Source organism: Somniosus microcephalus, unplaced genomic scaffold, assembly GCF_052327205.1.
Source record: "Somniosus microcephalus isolate GS21.2 unplaced genomic scaffold, FLI_Smic_1.0 unresolved_chr1, whole genome shotgun sequence".
In the NCBI taxonomy this organism is placed as follows: domain Eukaryota; kingdom Metazoa; phylum Chordata; class Chondrichthyes; order Squaliformes; family Somniosidae; genus Somniosus; species Somniosus microcephalus.
In genome coordinates this window covers 4,282,570-4,305,344 of record NW_028225179.1, presented here as the reverse complement: position 1 = coordinate 4,305,344, position 22,775 = coordinate 4,282,570, and the positions used below count along the sequence as shown (strand labels likewise).

At 45.0% G+C, this 22,775-nt stretch overlaps 12 non-coding genes across 12 annotated transcripts; 5 read left to right on the top strand and 7 right to left on the bottom strand.

Moving 5' to 3' along the window:
• Positions 1–371: 371 nt before the first annotated feature.
• On the bottom strand, positions 372–462 carry trnar-ucg (transfer RNA arginine (anticodon UCG)). The gene is given in 2 exon segments: positions 372–407; positions 426–462. It is a non-coding gene; the product is annotated as a tRNA-Arg (tRNA).
• A 1,513-nt stretch (positions 463–1,975) lies between these two features.
• trnar-ucg (transfer RNA arginine (anticodon UCG)) lies at positions 1,976–2,066 on the bottom strand. The gene is given in 2 exon segments: positions 1,976–2,011; positions 2,030–2,066. It is a non-coding gene; the product is annotated as a tRNA-Arg (tRNA).
• Positions 2,067–2,247: 181 nt separating this feature from the next.
• Positions 2,248–2,337, top strand: trnap-cgg (transfer RNA proline (anticodon CGG)). The gene is given in 2 exon segments: positions 2,248–2,283; positions 2,302–2,337. It is a non-coding gene; the product is annotated as a tRNA-Pro (tRNA).
• Positions 2,338–6,798: 4,461 nt separating this feature from the next.
• On the bottom strand, positions 6,799–6,889 carry trnar-ucg (transfer RNA arginine (anticodon UCG)). The gene is given in 2 exon segments: positions 6,799–6,834; positions 6,853–6,889. It is a non-coding gene; the product is annotated as a tRNA-Arg (tRNA).
• Positions 6,890–7,070: 181 nt separating this feature from the next.
• On the top strand, positions 7,071–7,160 carry trnap-cgg (transfer RNA proline (anticodon CGG)). Its single transcript is given in 2 exon segments — positions 7,071–7,106; positions 7,125–7,160. It is a non-coding gene; the product is annotated as a tRNA-Pro (tRNA).
• A 1,255-nt stretch (positions 7,161–8,415) lies between these two features.
• On the bottom strand, positions 8,416–8,506 carry trnar-ucg (transfer RNA arginine (anticodon UCG)). The gene is given in 2 exon segments: positions 8,416–8,451; positions 8,470–8,506. It is a non-coding gene; the product is annotated as a tRNA-Arg (tRNA).
• A 1,798-nt stretch (positions 8,507–10,304) lies between these two features.
• Positions 10,305–10,394, top strand: trnap-cgg (transfer RNA proline (anticodon CGG)). Its single transcript is given in 2 exon segments — positions 10,305–10,340; positions 10,359–10,394. It is a non-coding gene; the product is annotated as a tRNA-Pro (tRNA).
• Positions 10,395–11,650: 1,256 nt separating this feature from the next.
• Positions 11,651–11,741, bottom strand: trnar-ucu (transfer RNA arginine (anticodon UCU)). Its single transcript is given in 2 exon segments — positions 11,651–11,686; positions 11,705–11,741. It is a non-coding gene; the product is annotated as a tRNA-Arg (tRNA).
• A 1,526-nt stretch (positions 11,742–13,267) lies between these two features.
• trnar-ucg (transfer RNA arginine (anticodon UCG)) lies at positions 13,268–13,358 on the bottom strand. Its single transcript is given in 2 exon segments — positions 13,268–13,303; positions 13,322–13,358. It is a non-coding gene; the product is annotated as a tRNA-Arg (tRNA).
• A 3,416-nt stretch (positions 13,359–16,774) lies between these two features.
• Positions 16,775–16,864, top strand: trnap-cgg (transfer RNA proline (anticodon CGG)). The gene is given in 2 exon segments: positions 16,775–16,810; positions 16,829–16,864. It is a non-coding gene; the product is annotated as a tRNA-Pro (tRNA).
• A 1,528-nt stretch (positions 16,865–18,392) lies between these two features.
• On the top strand, positions 18,393–18,482 carry trnap-cgg (transfer RNA proline (anticodon CGG)). Its single transcript is given in 2 exon segments — positions 18,393–18,428; positions 18,447–18,482. It is a non-coding gene; the product is annotated as a tRNA-Pro (tRNA).
• A 1,255-nt stretch (positions 18,483–19,737) lies between these two features.
• trnar-gcg (transfer RNA arginine (anticodon GCG)) lies at positions 19,738–19,828 on the bottom strand. The gene is given in 2 exon segments: positions 19,738–19,773; positions 19,792–19,828. It is a non-coding gene; the product is annotated as a tRNA-Arg (tRNA).
• Positions 19,829–22,775: the final 2,947 nt, after the last annotated feature.

Sequence of the window (22,775 nt, the reverse complement as noted above, 5' to 3'; positions counted from 1 at the left end):
TGAAAGTTTATTTTAGGCAATTTTCAGTTAAAAGCTCGGAAAGGGGACCAGTATCAAACGTAATAACGACGAGGATGGGATCCGCATTCTCGATTAACAGTCCATCGCCTCAACCTCTCGGCCACCTCGTCTCAACCATGCACTGCTCTCAGCCATTCCATTTCCTGGTTTTTGCATCTAAGCAGAAATACCCTGAAAGAAAGTCCACTTCACCTCTTATCCTGCCCATGCACACAGATCAAAAATGTTGAAAATGTACAATCAGCATAATGTAAGCAAAAGGCCTTCCGCTGCTTCAGTTGAGGGACTGTCAAAAATGGTCGGTTTGAAGCCAGATTCAGAACAGAAAAATTGTCGCCGAGTTAATTGAACGACCGCGGCAGGACTCGAACCTGCAATCGTCTGATAACTGAAATACCTCGCAACCGAAGTCAGACGCCTTATCCATTAGGCCACGCGGCCACTGATGCGGCTGTACCACTTTTTATGGGGAGAATTGTGATCAGATTCAATTAAAATGCTCGCCAAAAAGAAACGGATTGAGGAAAAGATAAACATATTTTAACTGAATGAACAGGACTTCTGCGAGCTGGGTTTGCACCAGCGCAGGGAATCGCAATGCAAATTGAAACATAACATCGGTGGCTCGTTGGTCTAAGGGTATGATTCTCGCTTCGGGAATTTCTGTGGCTTAAAATGCGAGAGATCCCGGACGAGCCCCGACACATTTAGTTAAACTCAACACCTCAGTGATGAAAGCTGAAATCGCTCTACGTTAAAAAAAACGGAATGATCCGGGACTGTGAGCTCTGCCATTTTAAACAGACACAGAATGATCCGGGACTGTGAGCACTCCCGGTGTAAACAGACCCAGAGTGATTAACAACTGACCACGACCCATTCCATTAAAGACAGGCCTGATTTTCAATGCTTATGAAATCGATGGCAACATAAATCGGACTGTTTCTATAATAGGCGGCCGATTACAATGCCCGCTCTTCTGCTGGACGACAAATTGAAGGTTTACTCCATTATAATTTTTCCATTTATCTCCGTCATTTCTCTCCAGCCAAATGAACTGAGTGTAGACGTCAGCCGTGGCTCAGCGGCAGCAAAGTCAAGCAGCACTCCAGAGACTTGAGCACATAATCCAGGCTGACACTCCAGTGCAGTACTGAGGTAGTGCTGCACTGTTGGTGCCCCCGTCTTGCTGGTAAGACGTTAAACCGGGCCCTCCGATCCCATGAGAGTATGCCGAAAAGAACGAGGATTTCTCGCCCATTATTTAGCTCTCAACCAAAGACACTAAAACAGAAAATCTCTTCATTAAGGTTGATAAATATTTTTGAAATTACATTGCCTCCTAAAGGAGAAATTTATGTTTCTGCTCCCTAAACATTTGCCTCTGGTCCCGCTAATCTTTCATTCGGTGACAATCTCAGCAGAAGAAAGGAGGAGTTCGACAATCTCCGAATCACGATCACTGCTCCACATTGATTCAAGATGTTGAAGAATTGCAGTGGTCTCTTTTAATTTTAACAAGATATGAGTAATGCATGGGGCACAGACCAGGAGCACCAGGGCGATTCTGACGAAATTGCATTTGAAAGTTTATTTTAGGCAATTTTCAGTTAAAAGCTCGGAAAGGGGACCAGTATCAAACGTAATAACGACGAGGATGGGATCCGCATTCTCGATTAACAGTCCATCGCCTCAACCTATCGGCCACCTCGTCTCAACCATGCACTGCTCTCAGCCATTCCATTTCCTGGTTTTTGCATCTAAGCAGAAATACCCTGAAAGAAAGTCCACTTCACCTCTTATCCTGCCCATGCACACAGATCAAAAATGTTGAAAATGTACAATCAGCTTAATGTAAGCAAAAGGCCTTCCGCTGCTTCAGTTGAGGGACTGTCAAAAATGGTCGGTTTGAAGCCAGATTCAGAACAGAAAAAGTGTCGCCGAGTTAATTGAACGACCGCGGCAGGACTCGAACCTGCAATCGTCTGATAACTGAAATACCTCGCAACCGAAGTCAGACGCCTTATCCATTAGGCCACGCGGCCACTGATGCGGCTGTATCTCTTTTTATGGGGAGAATTGTGATCAGATTCAATTAAAATGCTCGCCAAAAAGAAACGGATTGAGGAAAAGATAAACATATTTTAAGTGAATGAACAGGACTTCTGCGAGCTGGGTTTGCACCAGCGCAGGGAATCGCAATGCAACTTGGAACATAACATCGGCGGCTCGTTGGTCTAGGGGTATGATTCTCGCTTCGGGAATTTCTGTGGCTTAAAATGCGAGAGGTCCCGGGTTCAAATCCCGGACGAGCCCCGACACATTTAGTTAAACTCAACACCTCAGTGATGAAAGCTGAAATCGCTCTACGTTAAAAAAAACGGAATGATCCGGGACTGTGAGCTCTGCCATTTTAAACAGACACAGAATGATCCGGGACTGTGAGCACTCCCGGTGTAAACAGACCCAGAGTGATTAACAACTGACCACGACCCATTCCATTAAAGACAGGCCTGATTTTCAATGCTTATGAAATCGATGGCAACATAAATCGGACTGTTTCTAAAATAGGCGGCCGATTACAATGCCCGCTCTTCTGCTGGACGACAAATTGAAGGTTTACTCCATTATAATTTTTCCATTTATCTCCGTCATTTCTCTCCAGCCAAATGAACTGAGTGTAGGTGTCAGCCGTGGCTCAGCGGCAGCAAAGTCAAGCAGCACTCCAGAGACTTGAGCACATAATCCAGGCTGACACTCCAGTGCAGTACTGAGGTAGTGCTGCACTGTTGGTGCCCCCGTCTTGCTGGTAAGACGTTAAACCGGGCCCTCCGATCCCATGAGAGTATGCCGAAAAGAACGAGGATTTCTCGCCCATTATTTAGCTCTCAACCAAAGACACTAAAACAGAAAATCTCTTCATTAAGGTTGATAAATATTTTTGAAATTACATTGCCTCCTAAAGGAGAAATTTATGTTTCTGCTCCCTAAACATTTGCCTCTGGTCCCGCTAATCTTTCATTCGGTGACAATCTCAGCAGAAGAAAGGAGGAGTTCGACAATCTCCGAATCACGATCACTGCTCCACATTCATTCAAGATGTTGAAGAATTGCAGTGGTCTCTTTTAATTTTAACAAGATATGAGTAATGCATGGGGCACAGACCAGGAGCACCAGGGCGATTCTGACGAAATTGCATTTGAAAGTTTATTTTAGGCAATTTTCAGTTAAAAGCTCGGAAAGGGGACCAGTATCAAACGTAATAACGACGAGGATGGGATCCGCATTCTCGATTAACAGTCCATCGCCTCAACCTCTCGGCCACCTCGTCTCAACCATGCACTGCTCTCAGCCATTCCATTTCCTGGTTTTTGCATCTAAGCAGAAATACCCTGAAAGAAAGTCCACTTCACCTCTTATCCTGCCCATGCACACAGATCAAAAATGTTGAAAATGTACAATCAGCATAATGTAAGCAAAAGGCCTTCCGCTGCTTCAGTTGAGGGATTGTCAAAAATGGTCGGTTTGAAGCCAGATTCAGAACAGAAAAATTGTCGCCGAGTTAATTGAACGACCGCGGCAGGACTCGAACCTGCAATCGTCTGATAACTGAAATACCTCGCAACCGAAGTCAGACGCCTTATCCATTGGGCCACGCGGCCACTGATGCGGCTGTACCTCTTTGTATGGGGAGAATTGTGATCAGATTCAATTAAAATGCTCGCCAAAAAGAAACGGATTGAGGAAAAGATAAACATATTTTAACTGAATGAACAGGACTTCTGCGAGCTGGGTTTGCACCAGCGCAGGGAATCGCAATGCAAATTGAAACATAACATCGGTGGCTCGTTGGTCTAAGGGTATGATTCTCGCTTCGGGAATTTCTGTGGCTTAAAATGCGAGAGATCCCGGACGAGCCCCGACACATTTAGTTAAACTCAACACCTCAGTGATGAAAGCTGAAATCGCTCTACGTTAAAAAAAACGGAATGATCCGGGACTGTGAGCTCTGCCATTTTAAACAGACACAGAATGATCCGGGACTGTGAGCACTCCCGGTGTAAACAGACCCAGAGTGATTAACAACTGACCACGACCCATTCCATTAAAGACAGGCCTGATTTTCAATGCTTATGAAATCGATGGCAACATAAATCGGACTGTTTCTATAATAGGCGGCCGATTACAATGCCCGCTCTTCTGCTGGACGACAAATTGAAGGTTTACTCCATTATAATTTTTCCATTTATCTCCGTCATTTCTCTCCAGCCAAATGAACTGAGTGTAGATGTCAGCCGTGGCTCAGCGGCAGCAAAGTCAAGCAGCACTCCAGAGACTTGAGCACATAATCCAGGCTGACACTCCAGTGCAGTACTGAGGTAGTGCTGCACTGTTGGTGCCCCCGTCTTGCTGGTAAGACGTTAAACCGGGCCCTCCGATCCCATGAGAGTATGCCGAAAAGAACGAGGATTTCTCGCCCATTATTTAGCTCTCAACCAAAGACACTAAAACAGAAAATCTCTTCATTAAGGTTGATAAATATTTTTGAAATTACATTGCCTCCTAAAGGAGAAATTTATGTTTCTGCTCCCTAAACATTTGCCTCTGGTCCCGCTAATCTTTCATTCGGTGACAATCTCAGCAGAAGAAAGGAGGAGTTCGACAATCTCCGAATCACGATCACTGCTCCACATTGATTCAAGATGTTGAAGAATTGCAGTGGTCTCTTTTAATTTTAACAAGATATGAGTAATGCATGGGGCACAGACCAGGAGCACCAGGGCGATTCTGACGAAATTGCATTTGAAAGTTTATTTTAGGCAATTTTCAGTTAAAAGCTCGGAAAGGGGACCAGTATCAAACGTAATAACGACGAGGATGGGATCCGCATTCTCGATTAACAGTCCATCGCCTCAACCTATCGGCCACCTCGTCTCAACCATGCACTGCTCTCAGCCATTCCATTTCCTGGTTTTTGCATCTAAGCAGAAATACCCTGTAAGAAAGTCCACTTCACCTCTTATCCTGCCCATGCACACAGATCTACAATGTTGAAAATGTACAATCAGCATAATGTAAGCAAAAGGCCTTCCGCTGCTTCAGTTGAGGGACTGTCAAAAATGGTCGGTTTGAAGCCAGATTCAGAACAGAAAAAGTGTCGCCGAGTTAATTGAACGACCGCGGCAGAACTCGAACCTGCAATCGTCTGATAACTGAAATACCTCGCAACCGAAGTCAGACGCCTTATCCATTAGGCCACGCGGCCACTGATGCGGCTGTGCCTCTTTTTATGGGGAGAATTGTGATCAGATTCAATTAAAATGCTCGCCAAAAAGAAACGGATTGAGGAAAAGATAAACATATTTTAACTGAATGAACAGGACTTCTGCGAGCTGGGTTTGCACCAGCGCAGGGAATCGCAATGCAATTTAAACATAACATCGGCGGCTCGTTGGTCTAGGGGTATGATTCTCGCTTCGGGAATTTCTGTGGCTTAAAATGCGAGAGATCCCGGACGAGCCCCGACACATTTAGTTAAACTCAACACCTCAGTGATGAAAGCTGAAATCGCTCTACGTTAAAAAAAAGGAATGATCCGGGACTGTGAGCTCTGCCATTTTAAACAGACACAGAATGATCCGGGACTGTGAGCACTCCCGGTGTAAACAGACCCAGAGTGATTAACAACTGACCACGACCCATTCCATTAAAGACAGGCCTGATTTTCAATGCTTATGAAATCGATGGCAACATAAATCGGACTGTTTCTATAATAGGCGGCCGATTACAATGCCCGCTCTTCTGCTGGACGACAAATTGAAGGTTTACTCCATTATAATTTTTCCATTTATCTCCGTCATTTCTCTCCAGCCAAATGAACTGAGTGTAGGTGTCAGCCGTGGCTCAGCGGCAGCAAAGTCAAGCAGCACTCCAGAGACTTGAGCACATAATCCAGGCTGACACTCCAGTGCAGTACTGAGGTAGTGCTGCACTGTTGGTGCCCCCGTCTTGCTGGTAAGACGTTAAACCGGGCCCTCCGATCCCATGAGAGTATGCCGAAAAGAACGAGGATTTCTCGCCCATTATTTAGCTCTCAACCAAAGACATTAAAACAGAAAATCTCTTCATTAAGGTTGATAAATATTTTTGAAATTACATTGCCTCCTAAAGGAGAAATTTATGTTTCTGCTCCCTAAACATTTGCCTCTGGTCCCGCTAATCTTTCATTCGGTGACAATCTCAGCAGAAGAAAGGAGGAGTTCGACAATCTCCGAATCACGATCACTGCTCCACATTGATTCAAGATGTTGAAGAATTGCAGTGGTCTCTTTTAATTTTAACAAGATATGAGTAATGCATGGGGCACAGACCAGGAGCACCAGGGCGATTCTGACGAAATTGCATTTGAAAGTTTATTTTAGGCAATTTTCAGTTAAAAGCTCGGAAAGGGGACCAGTATCAAACGTAATAACGACGAGGATGGGATCCGCATTCTCGATTAACAGTCCATCGCCTCAACCTATCGGCCACCTCGTCTCAACCATGCACTGCTCTCAGCCATTCCATTTCCTGGTTTTTGCATCTAAGCAGAAATACCCTGAAAGAAAGTCCACTTCACCTCTTATCCTGCCCATGCACACAGATCAAAAATGTTGAAAATGTACAATCAGCTTAATGTAAGCAAAAGGCCTTCCGCTGCTTCAGTTGAGGGACTGTCAAAAATGGTCGGTTTGAAGCCAGATTCAGAACAGAAAAAGTGTCGCCGAGTTAATTGAACGACCGCGGCAGGACTCGAACCTGCAATCGTCTGATAACTGAAATACCTCGCAACCGAAGTCAGACGCCTTATCCATTAGGCCACGCGGCCACTGATGCGGCTGTATCTCTTTTTATGGGGAGAATTGTGATCAGATTCAATTAAAATGCTCGCCAAAAAGAAACGGATTGAGGAAAAGATAAACATATTTTAAGTGAATGAACAGGACTTCTGCGAGCTGGGTTTGCACCAGCGCAGGGAATCGCAATGCAACTTGGAACATAACATCGGCGGCTCGTTGGTCTAGGGGTATGATTCTCGCTTCGGGAATTTCTGTGGCTTAAAATGCGAGAGGTCCCGGGTTCAAATCCCGGACGAGCCCCGACACATTTAGTTAAACTCAACACCTCAGTGATGAAAGCTGAAATCGCTCTACGTTAAAAAAAACGGAATGATCCGGGACTGTGAGCTCTGCCATTTTAAACAGACACAGAATGATCCGGGACTGTGAGCACTCCCGGTGTAAACAGACCCAGAGTGATTAACAACTGACCACGACCCATTCCATTAAAGACAGGCCTGATTTTCAATGCTTATGAAATCGATGGCAACATAAATCGGACTGTTTCTATAATAGGCGGCCGATTACAATGCCCGCTCTTCTGCTGGACGACAAATTGAAGGTTTACTCCATTATAATTTTTCCATTTATCTCCGTCATTTCTCTCCAGCCAAATGAACTGAGTGCAGGTGTCAGCCGTGGCTCAGCGGCAGCAAAGTCAAGCAGCACTCCAGAGACTTGAGCACATAATCCAGGCTGACACTCCAGTGCAGTACTGAGGTAGTGCTGCACTGTTGGTGCCCCCGACTTGCTGGTAAGAAGTTAAACCGGGCCCTCCGATCCCATGAGAGTATGCCGAAAAGAACGAGGATTTCTCGCCCATTATTTAGCTCTCAACCAAAGACACTAAAACAGAAAATCTCTTCATTAAGGTTGATAAATATTTTTGAAATTACATTGCCTCCTAAAGGAGAAATTTATGTTTCTGCTCCCTAAACATTTGCCTCTGGTCCCGCTAATCTTTCATTCGGTGACAATCCCTGCAGAAGAAAGGAGGAGTTCGACAATCTCCGAATCACGATCACTGCTCCACATTCATTCAAGATGTTGAAGAATTGCAGTGGTCTCTTTTAATTTTAACAAGATATGAGTAATGCATGGGGCACAGACCAGGAACACCAGGGCGATTCTGACGAAATTGCATTTGAAAGTTTATTTTAGGCAATTTTCAGTTAAAAGCTCGGAAAGGGGACCAGTATCAAACGTAATAACGACGAGGATGGGATCCGCATTCTCGATTAACAGTCCATCGCCTCAACCTCTCGGCCACCTCGTCTCAACCATGCACTGCTCTCAGCCATTCCATTTCCTGGTTTTTGCATCTAAGCAGAAATACCCTGAAAGAAAGTCCACTTCACCTCTTATCCTGCCCATGCACACAGATCTACAATGTTGAAAATGTACAATCAGCATAATGTAAGCAAAAGGCCTTCCGCTGCTTCAGTTGAGGGACTGTCAAAAATGGTCGGTTTGAAGCCAGATTCAGAACAGAAAAATTGTCGCCGAGTTAATTGAACGACCGCGGCAGGACTCGAACCTGCAATCGTCTGATAACTGAAATACCTCGCAACCGAAGTCAGACGCCTTATCCATTAGGCCACGCGGCCACTGATGCGGCTGTACCTCTTTTTATGGGGAGAATTGTGATCAGATTCAATTAAAATGCTCGCCAAAAAGAAACGGATTGAGGAAAAGATAAACATATTTTAACTGAATGAACAGGACTTCTGCGAGCTGGGTTTGCACCAGCGCAGGGAATCGCAATGCAACTTGAAACATAACATCGGCGGCTCGTTGGTCTAGGGAGTATGATTCTCGCTTCGAGAATTTCTGTGGCTTAAAATGCGAGAGGTCCCGGGTTCAAATCCCCGACGAGCCCCGACACATTTAGTTAAACTCAACACCTCAGTGATGAAAGCTGAAATCGCTCTACGTTAAAAAAAAGGAATGATCCGGGACTGTGAGCTCTGCCATTTTAAACAGACACAGAATGATCCGGGACTGTGAGCACTCCCGGTGTAAACAGACCCAGATTGATTAACAACTGACCACGAGCCATTCCATTAAAGACAGGCCTGATTTTCAATGCTTATGAAATCGATGGCAACATAAATCGGACTGTTTCTATAATAGGCGGCCGATTACAATGCCCGCTCTTCTGCTGGACGACAAATTGAAGGTTTACTCCATTATAATTTTTCCATTTATCTCCGTCATTTCTCTCCAGCCAAATGAACTGAGTGTAGGTGTCAGCCGTGGCTCAGCGGCAGCAAAGTCAAGCAGCACTCCAGAGACTTGAGCACATAATCCAGGCTGACACTCCAGTGCAGTACTGAGGTAGTGCTGCACTGTTGGTGCCCCCGTCTTGCTGGTAAGACGTTAAACCGGGCCCTCCGATCCCATGAGAGTATGCCGAAAAGAACGAGGATTTCTCGCCCATTATTTAGCTCTCAACCAAAGACATTAAAACAGAAAATCTCTTCATTAAGGTTGATAAATATTTTTGAAATTACATTGCCTCCTAAAGGAGAAATTTATGTTTCTGCTCCCTAAACATTTGCCTCTGGTCCCGCTAATCTTTCATTCGGTGACAATCTCAGCAGAAGAAAGGAGGAGTTCGACAATCTCCGAATCACGATCACTGCTCCACATTCATTCAAGATGTTGAAGAATTGCAGTGGTCTCTTTTAATTTTAACAAGATATGAGTAATGCATGGGGCACAGACCAGGAGCACCAGGGCGATTCTGACGAAATTGCATTTGAAAGTTTATTTTAGGCAATTTTCAGTTAAAAGCTCGGAAAGGGGACCAGTATCAAACGTAATAACGACGAGGATGGGATCCGCATTCTCGATTAACAGTCCATCGCCTCAACCTATCGGCCACCTCGTCTCAACCATGCACTGCTCTCAGCCATTCCATTTCCTGGTTTTTGCATCTAAGCAGAAATACCCTGAAAGAAAGTCCACTTCACCTCTTATCCTGCCCATGCACACAGATCAAAAATGTTGAAAATGTACAATCAGCTTAATGTAAGCAAAAGGCCTTCCGCTGCTTCAGTTGAGGGACTGTCAAAAATGGTCGGTTTGAAGCCAGATTCAGAACAGAAAAAGTGTCGCCGAGTTAATTGAACGACCGCGGCAGGACTCGAACCTGCAATCGTCTGGTAACTGAAATACCTCGCAACCGAAGTCAGACGCCTTATCCATTAGGCCACGCGGCCACTGATGCGGTTGTATCTCTTTTTATGGGGAGAATTGTGATCAGATTCAATTAAAATGCTCGCCAAAAAGAAACGGATTGAGGAAAAGATAAACATATTTTAAGTGAATGAACAGGACTTCTGCGAGCTGGGTTTGCACCAGCGCAGGGAATCGCAATGCAACTTGAAACATAACATCGGCGGCTCGTTGGTCTAGGGGTATGATTCTCGCTTCGGGAATTTCTGTGGCTTAAAATGCGAGAGGTCCCGGGTTCAAATCCCGGACGAGCCCCGACACATTTAGTTAAACTCAACACCTCAGTGATGAAAGCTGAAATCGCTCTACGTTAAAAAAAAACGGAATGATCCGGGACTGTGAGCTCTGCCATTTTAAACAGACACAGAATGATCCGGGACTGTGAGCACTCCCGGTGTAAACAGACCCAGAGTGATTAACAACTGACCACGACCCATTCCATTAAAGACAGGCCTGATTTTCAATGCTTATGAAATCGATGGCAACATAAATCGGACTGTTTCTATAATAGGCGGCCGATTACAATGCCCGCTCTTCTGCTGGACGACAAATTGAAGGTTTACTCCATTATAATTTTTCCATTTATCTCCGTCATTTCTCTCCAGCCAAATGAACTGAGTGCAGGTGTCAGCCGTGGCTCAGCGGCAGCAAAGTCAAGCAGCACTCCAGAGACTTGAGCACATAATCCAGGCTGACACTCCAGTGCAGTACTGAGGTAGTGCTGCACTGTTGGTGCCCCCGACTTGCTGGTAAGAAGTTAAACCGGGCCCTCCGATCCCATGAGAGTATGCCGAAAAGAACGAGGATTTCTCGCCCATTATTTAGCTCTCAACCAAAGACACTAAAACAGAAAATCTCTTCATTAAGGTTGATAAATATTTTTGAAATTACATTGCCTCCTAAAGGAGAAATTTATGTTTCTGCTCCCTAAACATTTGCCTCTGGTCCCGCTAATCTTTCATTCGGTGACAATCTCAGCAGTAGAAAGGAGGAGTTCGACAATCTCCGAATCACGATCACTGCTCCACATTCATTCAAGATGTTGAAGAATTGCAGTGGTCTCTTTTAATTTTAACAAGATATGAGTAATGCATGGGGCACAGACCAGGAACACCAGGGCGATTCTGACGAAATTGCATTTGAAAGTTTATTTTAGGCAATTTTCAGTTAAAAGCTCGGAAAGGGGACCAGTATCAAACGTAATAACGACGAGGATGGGATCCGCATTCTCGATTAACAGTCCATCGCCTCAACCTCTCGGCCACCTCGTCTCAACCATGCACTGCTCTCAGCCATTCCATTTCCTGGTTTTTGCATCTAAGCAGAAATACCCTGAAAGAAAGTCCACTTCACCTCTTATCCTGCCCATGCACACAGATCTACAATGTTGAAAATGTACAATCAGCATAATGTAAGCAAAAGGCCTTCCGCTGCTTCAGTTGAGGGACTGTCAAAAATGGTCGGTTTGAAGCCAGATTCAGAACAGAAAAATTGTCGCCGAGTTAATTGAACGACCGCGGCAGGACTCGAACCTGCAATCGTCTGATAACTGAAATACCTCGCAACAGAAGTCAGACGCCTTATCCATTAGGCCACGCGGCCACTGATGCGGCTGTACCTCTTTTTATGGGGAGGATTGTGATCAGATTCAATTAAAATGCTCGCCAAAAAGAAACGGATTGAGGAAAAGATAAACATATTTTAACTGAATGAACAGGACTTCTGCGAGCTGGGTTTGCACCAGCGCTGGGAATCGCAATGCAACTTGAAACATAACATCGGCGGCTCGTTGGTCTAGGGAGTATGATTCTCGCTTCGGGAATTTCTGTGGCTTAAAATGCGAGAGGTCCCGGGTTCAAATCCCCGACGAGCCCCGACACATTTAGTTAAACTCAACACCTCAGTGATGAAAGCTGAAATCGCTCTACGTTAAAAAAAAGGAATGATCCGGGACTGTGAGCTCTGCGATTTTAAACAGACACAGAATGATCCGGGACTGTGAGCACTCCCGGTGTAAACAGACCCAGATTGATTAACAACTGACCACGAGCCATTCCATTAAAGACAGGCCTGATTTTCAATGCTTATGAAATCGATGGCAACATAAATCGGACTGTTTCTATAATAGGCGGCCGATTACAATGCCCGCTCTTCTGCTGGACGACAAATTGAAGGTTTACTCCATTATAATTTTTCCATTTATCTCCGTCATTTCTCTCCAGCCAAATGAACTGAGTGTAGGTGTCAGCCGTGGCTCAGCGGCAGCAAAGTCAAGCAGCACTCCAGAGACTTGAGCACATAATCCAGGCTGACACTCCAGTGCAGTACTGAGGTAGTGCTGCACTGTTGGTGCCCCCGTCTTGCTGGTAAGACGTTAAACCGGGCCCTCCGATCCCATGAGAGTATGCCGAAAAGAACGAGGATTTCTCGCCCATTATTTAGCTCTCAACCAAAGACATTAAAACAGAAAATCTCTTCATTAAGGTTGATAAATATTTTTGAAATTACATTGCCTCCTAAAGGAGAAATTTATGTTTCTGCTCCCTAAACATTTGCCTCTGGTCCCGCTAATCTTTCATTCGGTGACAATCTCAGCAGAAGAAAGGAGGAGTTCGACAATCTCCGAATCACGATCACTGCTCCACATTCATTCAAGATGTTGAAGAATTGCAGTAGTCTCTTTTAATTTTAACAAGATATGAGTAATGCATGGGGCACAGACCAGGAGCACCAGGGCGATTCTGACGAAATTGCATTTGAAAGTTTATTTTAGGCAATTTTCAGTTAAAAGCTCGGAAAGGGGACCAGTATCAAACGTAATAACGACGAGGATGGGATCCGCATTCTCGATTAACAGTCCATCGCCTCAACCTATCGGCCACCTCGTCTCAACCATGCACTGCTCTCAGCCATTCCATTTCCTGGTTTTTGCATCTAAGCAGAAATACCCTGAAAGAAAGTCCACTTCACCTCTTATCCTGCCCATGCACACAGATCAAAAATGTTGAAAATGTACAATCAGCATAATGTAAGCAAAAGGCCTTCCGCTGCTTCAGTTGAGGGACTGTCAAAAATGGTCGGTTTGAAGCCAGATTCAGAACAGAAAAAGTGTCGCCGATTTAATTGAACGACCGCGGCAGGACTCGAACCTGCAATCGTCTGATAACTGAAATACCTCGCAACCGAAGTCAGACGCCTTATCCATTAGGCCACGCGGCCACTGATGCGGCTGTACCTCTTTTTATGGGGAGAATTGTGATCAGATTCAATTAAAATGCTCGCCAAAAATAAACGGATTGAGGAAAAGATAAACATATTTTAACTGAATGAACAGGACTTCTGCGAGCTGGGTTTGCACCAGCGCAGGGAATCGCAATGCAACTTGGAACATAACATCGGCGGGTCGTTGGTCTAGGGGTATGATTCTCGCTTCGGGAATTTCTGTGGCTTAAAATGCGAGAGGTCTCGGGTTCAAATCCTGAACGAGCCCCGACACATTTAGTTAAACTCAACACCTCAGTGATGAAAGCTGAAATCGCTCTACGTTAAAAAAAACGGAATGATCCGGGACTGTGAGCTCTGCCATTTTAAACAGACACAGAATGATCCGTGACTGTGAGCACTCCCGGTGTAAACAGACCCAGAGTGATTAACAACTGACCACGACCCATTCCATTAAAGACAGGCCTGATTTTCAATGCTTATGAAATCGATGGCAACATAAATCGGACTGTTTCTATAATAGGCGGCCGATTACAGTGCCCGCTCTTCTGCTGGACGACAAATTAAAGGTTTACTCCATTATAATTTTTCCATTTATCTCCGTCATTTCTCTCCAGCCAAATGAACTGAGCGTTGGTGTCAGCCGTGGCTCAGCGGCAGCAAAGTCAAGCAGCACTCCAGAGACTTGAGCACATAATCCAGGCTGACACTCCAGTGCAGTACTGAGGTAGTGCTGCACTGTTGTTGCCCCCGTCTTGCTGGTAAGACGTTAAACCGGGCCCTCCGATCCCATGAGAGTATGCCGAAAAGAACGAGGATTTCTCGCCCATTATTTAGCTCTCAACCAAAGACACTAAAACAGAAAATCTCTTCATTAAGGTTGATAAATATTTTTGAAATTACATTGCCTCCTAAAGGAGAAATTTATGTTTCTGCTCCCTAAACATTTGCCTCTGGTCCCGCTAATCTTTCATTCGGTGACAATCTCAGCAGAAGAAAGGAGGAGTTCGACAATCTCCGAATCACGATCACTGCTCCACATTCATTCAAGATGTTGAAGAATTGCAGTGGTCTCTTTTAATTTTAAGAAGATATGAGTAATGCATGGGGCACAGACCAGGAGCACCAGGGCGATTCTGACGAAATTGCATTTGAAAGTTTATTTTAGGCAATTTTCAGTTAAAAGCTCGGAAAGGGGACCAGTATCAAACGTAATAACGACGAGGATGGGATCCGCATTCTCGATTAACAGTCCATCGCCTCAACCTCTCGGCCACCTCGTCTCAACCAAGCACTGCTCTCAGCCATTCCATTTCCTGGTTTTTGCATCTAAGCAGAAATACCCTGAAAGAAAGTCCACTTCACCTCTTATCCTGCCCATGCACACAGATCTACAATGTTGAAAATGTACAATCAGCATAGTGTAAGCAAAAGGCCTTCCGCTGCTTCAGTTGAGGGACTGTCAAAAATGGTCGGTTTGAAGCCAGATTCAGAACAGAAAAAGTGCCGTCGAGTTAATTGAACAACCGCGGCAGGACTCGAACCTGCAATCGTCTGATAACTGAAATACCTCGCAACCGAAGTCAGACGCCTTATCCATTAGGCCACGCGGCCACTGATGCGGCTGTACCTCTTTTTATGGGGAGAATTGTGATCAGATTCAATTAAAATGCTCGCCAAAAAGAAACGGATTGAGGAAAAGATAAACATATTTTAACTGAATGAACAGGACTTCTGCGAGCTGGGTTTGCACCAGCGCAGGGAATCGCAATGCAACTTGGAACATAACATCGGCGGCTCGTTGGTCTAGGGGTATGATTCTCGCTTCGGGAATTTCTGTGGCTTAAAATGCGAGAGGTCCCGGGTTCAAATTCTGGACGAGCCCCGACACATTTAGTTAAACTCAACACCTCAGTGATGAAAGCTGAAATCGCTCTACGTTAAAAAAAACGGAATGATCCGGGACTGTGAGCTCTGCCATTTTAAACAGACACAGAATGATCCGTGACTGTGAGCACTCCCGGTGTAAACAGACCCAGAGTGATTAACAACTGACCACGACCCATTCCATTAAAGACAGGCCTGATTTTCAATGCTTATGAAATCGATGGCAACATAAATCGGACTGTTTCTATAATAGGCGGCCGATTACAGTGCCCGCTCTTCTGCTGGACGACAAATTAAAGGTTTACTCCATTATAATTTTTCCATTTATCTCCGTCATTTCTCTCCAGCCAAATGAACTGAGTGTAAATGTCAGCCGTGGCTCAGCGGCAGCAAAGTCAAGCAGCACTCCAGAGACTTGAGCACATAATCCAGGCTGACACTCCAGTGCAGTACTGAGGTAGTGCTGCACTGTTGGTGCCCCCGTCTTGCTGGTAAGACGTTAAACCGGGCCCTCCGATCCCATGAGAGTATGCCGAAAAGAACGAGGATTTCTCGCCCATTATTTAGCTCTCAACCAAAGACACTAAAACAGAAAATCTCTTCATTAAGGTTGATAAATATTTTTGAAATTACATTGCCTCCTAAAGGAGAAATTTATGTTTCTGCTCCCTAAACATTTGCCTCTGGTCCCGCTAATCTTTCATTCGGTGACAATCTCAGCAGAAGAAAGGAGGAGTTCGACAATTTCCGAATCACGATCACTGCTCCACATTCATTCAAGATGTTGAAGAATTGCAGTGGTCTCTTTTAATTTTAGCAAGATATGAGTAATGCATGGGGCACAGACCAGGAGCACCAGGGCGATTCTGACGAAATTGCATTTGAAAGTTTATTTTAGGCAATTTTCAGTTAAAAGCTCGGAATGGGGACCAGTATCAAACATAATAACGACGAGGATGGGATCCGCATTCTCGATTAACAGTCCATCGCCTCAACCTCTCGGCCACCTCGTCTCAACCATGCACTGCTCTCAGCCATTCCATTTCCTGGTTTTTGCATCTAAGCAGAAATACCCTGAAAGAAAGTCCACTTCACCTCTTATCCTGCCCATGCACACAGATCAAAAATGTTGAAAATGTACAATCAGCTTAATGTAAGCAAAAGGCCTTCCGCTGCTTCAGTTGAGGGACTGTCAAAAATGGTCGGTTTGAAGCCAGATTCAGAACAGAAAAAGTGTCGCCGAGTTAATTGAACGACCGCGGCAGGACTCGAACTTGCAATCGTCTGATAACTGAAATACCTCGCAACCAAAAGTCAGACGCCTTATCCATTAGGCCACGCGGCCACTGATGCGGCTGTATCTCTTTTTATGGGGAGAATTGTGATCAGATTCAATTAAAATGCTCGCCAAAAAGAAACGGATTGAGGAAAAGATAAACATATTTTAAGTGAATGAACAGGACTTCTGCGAGCTGGGTTTGCACCAGCGCAGGGAATCGCAATGCAACTTGAAACATAACATCGGCGGCTCGTTGGTCTAGGGGTATGATTCTCGCTTCGGGAATTTCTGTGGCTTAAAATGCGAGAGGTCCCGGGTTCAAATCCCGGACGAGCCCCGACACATTTAGTTAAACTCAACACCTCAGTGATGAAAGCTGAAATCGCTCTACGTTAAAAAAAACGGAATGATCCGGGACTGTGAGCTCTGCCATTTTAAACAGACACAGAATGATCCGGGACTGTGAGCACTCCCGGTGTAAACAGACCCAGAGTGATTAACAACTGACCACGACCCATTCCATTAAAGACAGGCCTGATTTTCAATGCTTATGAAATCGATGGCAACATAAATCGGACTGTTTCTATAATAGGCGGCCGATTACAATGCCCGCTCTTCTGCTGGACGACAAATTGAAGGTTTACTCCATTATAATTTTTCCATTTATCTCCGTCATTTCTCTCCAGCCAAATGAACTGAGTGTAGATATCAGCCGTGGCTCAGCGGCAGCAAAGTCAAGCAGCACTCCAGAGACTTGAGCACATAATCCAGGCTGACACTCCAGTGCAGTACTGAGGTAGTGCTGCACTGTTGGTGCCCCCGTCTTGCTGGTAAGAAGTTAAACCGGGCCCTCCGATCCCATGAGAGTATGCCGAAAAGAACGAGGATTTCTCGCCCATTATTTAGCTCTCAACCAAAGACACTAAAACAGAAAATCTCTTCATTAAGGTTGATAAATATTTTTGAAATTACATTGCCTCCTAAAGGAGAAATTTATGTTTCTGCTCCCTAAACATTTGCCTCTGGTCCCGCTAATCTTTCATTCGGTGACAATCTCAGCAGAAGAAAGGAGGAGTTCGACAATCTCCGAATCACGATCACTGCTCCACATTCATTCAAGATGTTGAAGAATTGCAGTGGTCTCTTTTAATTTTAACAAGATATGAGTAATGCATGGGGCACAGACCAGGAGCACCAGGGCGATTCTGACGAAATTGCATTTGAAAGTTTATTTTAGGCAATTTTCAGTTAAAAGCTCGGAAAGGGGACCAGTATCAAACGTAATAACGACGAGGATGGGATCCGCATTCTTGATTAACAGTCCATCGCCTCAACCTCTCGGCCACCTCGTCTCAACCATGCACTGCTCTCAGCCATTCCATTTCCTGGTTTTTGCATCTAAGCAGAAATACCCTGAAAGAAAGTCCACTTCACCTCTTATCCTGCCCATGCACACAGATCTACAATGTTGAAAATGTACAATCAGCATAATGTAAGCAAAAGGCCTTCCGCTGCTTCAGTTGAGGGACTGTCAAAAATGGTCGGCTTGAAGCCAGATTCAGAACAGAAAAAGTGTCGCCGAGTTAATTGAACGACCGCGGCAAGGCTCGAACGTGCAATCGTCTAGATAACTGAAATACCTCGCAACCGCAGTCAGACGCCTTATCCATTAGGCCACGCGGCCACTGATGCGGCTGTACCTCTTTTTATGGGGAGAATTGTGAGCAGATTCAATTAAAATGCTCGCCAAAAAGAAACGGATTGAGGAAAAGATAAACATATTTTAAGTGAATGAACAGGACTTCTGCGAGCTGGGTTTGCACCAGCGCAGGGAATCGCAATGCAACTTGAAACATAACATCGGCGGCTCGTTGGTCTAGGGGTATGATTCTCGCTTCGGGAATTTCTGTGGCTTAAAATGCGAGAGGTCCCGGGTTCAAATCCCGGACGAGCCCCGACACATTTAGTTAAACTCAACACCTCAGTGATGAAAGCTGAAATCGCTCTACGTTAAAAAAAACGGAATGATCCGGGACTGTGAGCTCTGCCATTTTAAACAGACACAGAATGATCCGGGACTGTGAGCACTCCCGGTGTAAACAGACCCAGAGTGATTAACAACTGACCACGACCCATTCCATTAAAGACAGGCCTGATTTTCAATGCTTATGAAATCGATGGCAACATAAATCGGACTGTTTCTATAATAGGCGGCCGATTACAATGCCCGCTCTTCTGCTGGACGACAAATTGAAGGTTTACTCCATTATAATTTTTCCATTTATCTCCGTCATTTCTCTCCAGCCAAATGAACTGAGTGCAGGTGTCAGCCGTGGCTCAGCGGCAGCAAAGTCAAGCAGCACTCCAGAGACTTGAGCACATAATCCAGGCTGACACTCCAGTGCAGTACTGAGGTAGTGCTGCACTGTTGGTGCCCCAGACTTGCTGGTAAGAAGTTAAACCGGGCCCTCCGATCCCATGAGAGTATGCCGAAAAGAACGAGGATTTCTCGCCCATTATTTAGCTCTCAACCAAAGACACTAAAACAGAAAATCTCTTCATTAAGGTTGATAAATATTTTTGAAATTACATTGCCTCCTAAAGGAGAAATTTATGTTTCTGCTCCCTAAACATTTGCCTCTGGTCCCGCTAATCTTTCATTCGGTGACAATCTCAGCAGAAGAAAGGAGGAGTTCGACAATCTCCGAATCACGATCACTGCTCCACATTCATTCAAGATGTTGAAGAATTGCAGTGGTCTCTTTTAATTTTAACAAGATATGAGTAATGCATGGGGCACAGACCAGGAACACCAGGGCGATTCTGACGAAATTGCATTTGAAAGTTTATTTTCGCAAATTTTCAGTTAAAAGCTCGGAAAGGGGACCAGTATCAAACGTAATAACGACGAGGATGGGATCCGCATTCTCGATTAACAGTCCATCGCCTCAACCTCTCGGCCACCTCGTCTCAACCATGCACTGCTCTCAGCCATTCCATTTCCTGGTTTTTGCATCTAAGCAGAAATACCCTGAAAGAAAGTCCACTTCACCTCTTATCCTGCCCATGCACACAGATCTACAATGTTGAAAATGTACAATCAGCATAATGTAAGCAAAAGGCCTTCCGCTGCTTCAGTTGAGGGACTGTCAAAAATGGTCGGTTTGAAGCCAGATTCAGAACAGAAAAATTGTCGCCGAGTTAATTGAACGACCGCGGCAGGACTCGAACCTGCAATCGTCTGATAACTGAAATACCTCGCAACCGCAGTCAGACGCCTTTTCCATTAGGCCACGCGTCCACTGATGCGGCTGTCCCTCTTTTTATGGGGACAATTGTGAACAGATTCAATTAAAATGCTCGCCAAAAAGAAACGGATTGAGGAAAAGATAAACATATTTTAACTGAATGAACAGGACTTCTGCGAGCTGGGTTTGCACCAGCGCAGGGAATCGCAATGCAACTTGAAACATAACATCGGCGGCTCGTTGGTCTAGGGGTATGATTCTCGCTTCGGGAATTTCTGTGGCTTAAAATGCGAGAGATCCCGGACGAGCCCCGACACATTTAGTTAAACTCAACACCTCAGTGATGAAAGCTGAAATCGCTCTACGTTAAAAAAAACGGAATGATCCGGGACTGTGAGCTCTGCCATTTTAAACAGACACAGAATGATCCGGGACTGTGAGCACTCCCGGTGTAAACAGACCCAGAGTGATTAACAACTGACCACGAACCATTCCATTAAAGACAGGCCTGATTTTCAATGCTTATGAAATCGATGGCAACATAAATCGGACTGTTTCTATAATAGGCGGCCGATTACAATGCCCGCTCTTCTGCTGGACGACAAATTGAAGGTTTACTCCATTATAATTTTTCCATTTATCTCCGTCATTTCTCTCCAGCCAAATGAACTGAGTGTAGATATCAGCCGTGGCTCAGCGGCAGCAAAGTCAAGCAGCACTCCAGAGACTTGAGCACATAATCCAGGCTGACACTCCAGTGCAGTACTGAGGTAGTGCTGCACTGTTGGTGCCCCCGTCTTGCTGGTAAGACGTTAAACCGGGCCCTCCGATCCCATGAGAGTATGCCGAAAAGAACGAGGATTTCTCGCCCATTATTTAGCTCTCAACCAAAGACACTAAAACAGAAAATCTCTTCATTAAGGTTGATAAATATTTTTGAAATTACATTGCCTCCTAAAGGAGAAATTTATGTTTCTGCTCCCTAAACATTTGCCTCTGGTCCCGCTAATCTTTCATTCGGTGACAATCTCAGCAGAAGAAAGGAGGAGTTCGACAATCTCCGAATCACGATCACTGCTCCACATTCATTCAAGATGTTGAAGAATTGCAGTGGTCTCTTTTAATTTTAACAAGATATGAGTAATGCATGGGGCACAGACCAGGAGCACCAGGGCGATTCTGACGAAATTGCATTTGAAAGTTTATTTTAGGCAATTTTCAGTTAAAAGCTCGGAAAGGGGACCAGTATCAAACGTAATAACGACGAGGATGGGATCCGCATTCTTGATTAACAGTCCATCGCCTCAACCTCTCGGCCACCTCGTCTCAACCATGCACTGCTCTCAGCCATTCCATTTCCTGGTTTTTGCATCTAAGCAGAAATACCCTGAAAGAAAGTCCACTTCACCTCTTATCCTGCCCATGCACACAGATCTACAATGTTGAAAATGTACAATCAGCATAATGTAAGCAAAAGGCCTTCCGCTGCTTCAGTTGAGGGACTGTCAAAAATGGTCGGTTTGAAGCCAGATTCAGAACAGAAAAAGTGTCGCCGAGTTAATTGAACGACCGCGGCAAGGCTCGAACGTGCAATCGTCTAGATAACTGAAATACCTCGCAACCGCAGTCAGACGCCTTATCCATTAGGCCACGCGGCCACTGATGCGGCTGTACCTCTTTTTATGGGGAGAATTGTGATCAGATTCAATTAAAATGCTCGCCAAAAAGAAACGGATTGAGGAAAAGATAAACATATTTTAACTGAATGAACAGGACTTCTGCGAGCTGGGTTTGCACCAGCGCAGGGAATCGCAATGCAACTTGAAACATAACATCGGCGGCTCGTTGGTCTAGGGGTATGATTCTCGCTTCGGGAATTTCTGTGGCTTAAAATGCGAGAGATCCCGGACGAGCCCCGACACATTTAGTTAAACTCAACACCTCAGTGATGAAAGCTGAAATCGCTCTACGTTAAAAAAAACGGAATGATCCGGGACTGTGAGCTCTGCCATTTTAAACAGACACAGAATGATCCGGGACTGTGAGCACTCCCGGTGTAAACAGACCCAGAGTGATTAACAACTGACCACGACCCATTCCATTAAAGACAGGCCTGATTTTCAATGCTTATGAAATCGATGGCAACATAAATCGGACTGTTTCTATAATAGGCGGCCGATTACAATGCCCGCTCTTCTGCTGGACGACAAATTGAAGGTTTACTCCATTATAATTTTTCCATTTATCTCCGTCATTTCTCTCCAGCCAAATGAACTGAGTGTAGATGTCAGCCGTGGCTCAGCGGCAGCAAAGTCAAGCAGCACTCCAGAGACTTGAGCACATAATCCAGGCTGACACTCCAGTGCAGTACTGAGGTAGTGCTGCACTGTTGGTGCCCCCGTCTTGCTGGTAAGACGTTAAACCGGGCCCTCCGATCCCATGAGAGTATGCCGAAAAGACGAGGATTTCTCGCCCATTATTTAGCTCTCAACCAAAGACACTAAAACAGAAAATCTCTTCATTAAGGTTGATAAATATTTTTGAAATTACATTGCCTCCTAAAGGAGAAATTTATGTTTCTGCTCCCTAAACATTTGCCTCTGGTCCCGCTAATCTTTCATTCGGTGACAATCTCAGCAGAAGAAAGGAGGAGTTCGACAATCTCCGAATCACGATCACTGCTCCACATTCATTCAAGATGTTGAAGAATAGCAGTGGTCTCTTTTAATTTTAACAAGATATGAGTAATGCATGGGGCACAGACCAGGAGCACCAGGGCGATTCTGACGAAATTGCATTTGAAAGTTTATTTTAGGCAATTTTCAGTTACAAGCTCGGAAAGGGGACCAGTATCAAACGTAATAACGACGAGGTTGGGATCCGCATTCTCGATTAACAGTCCATCGCCTCAACCTCTCGGCCACCTCGTCTCAACCATGCACTGCTCTCAGCCATTCCATTTCCTGGTTTTTGCATCTAAGCAGAAATACCCTGAAAGAA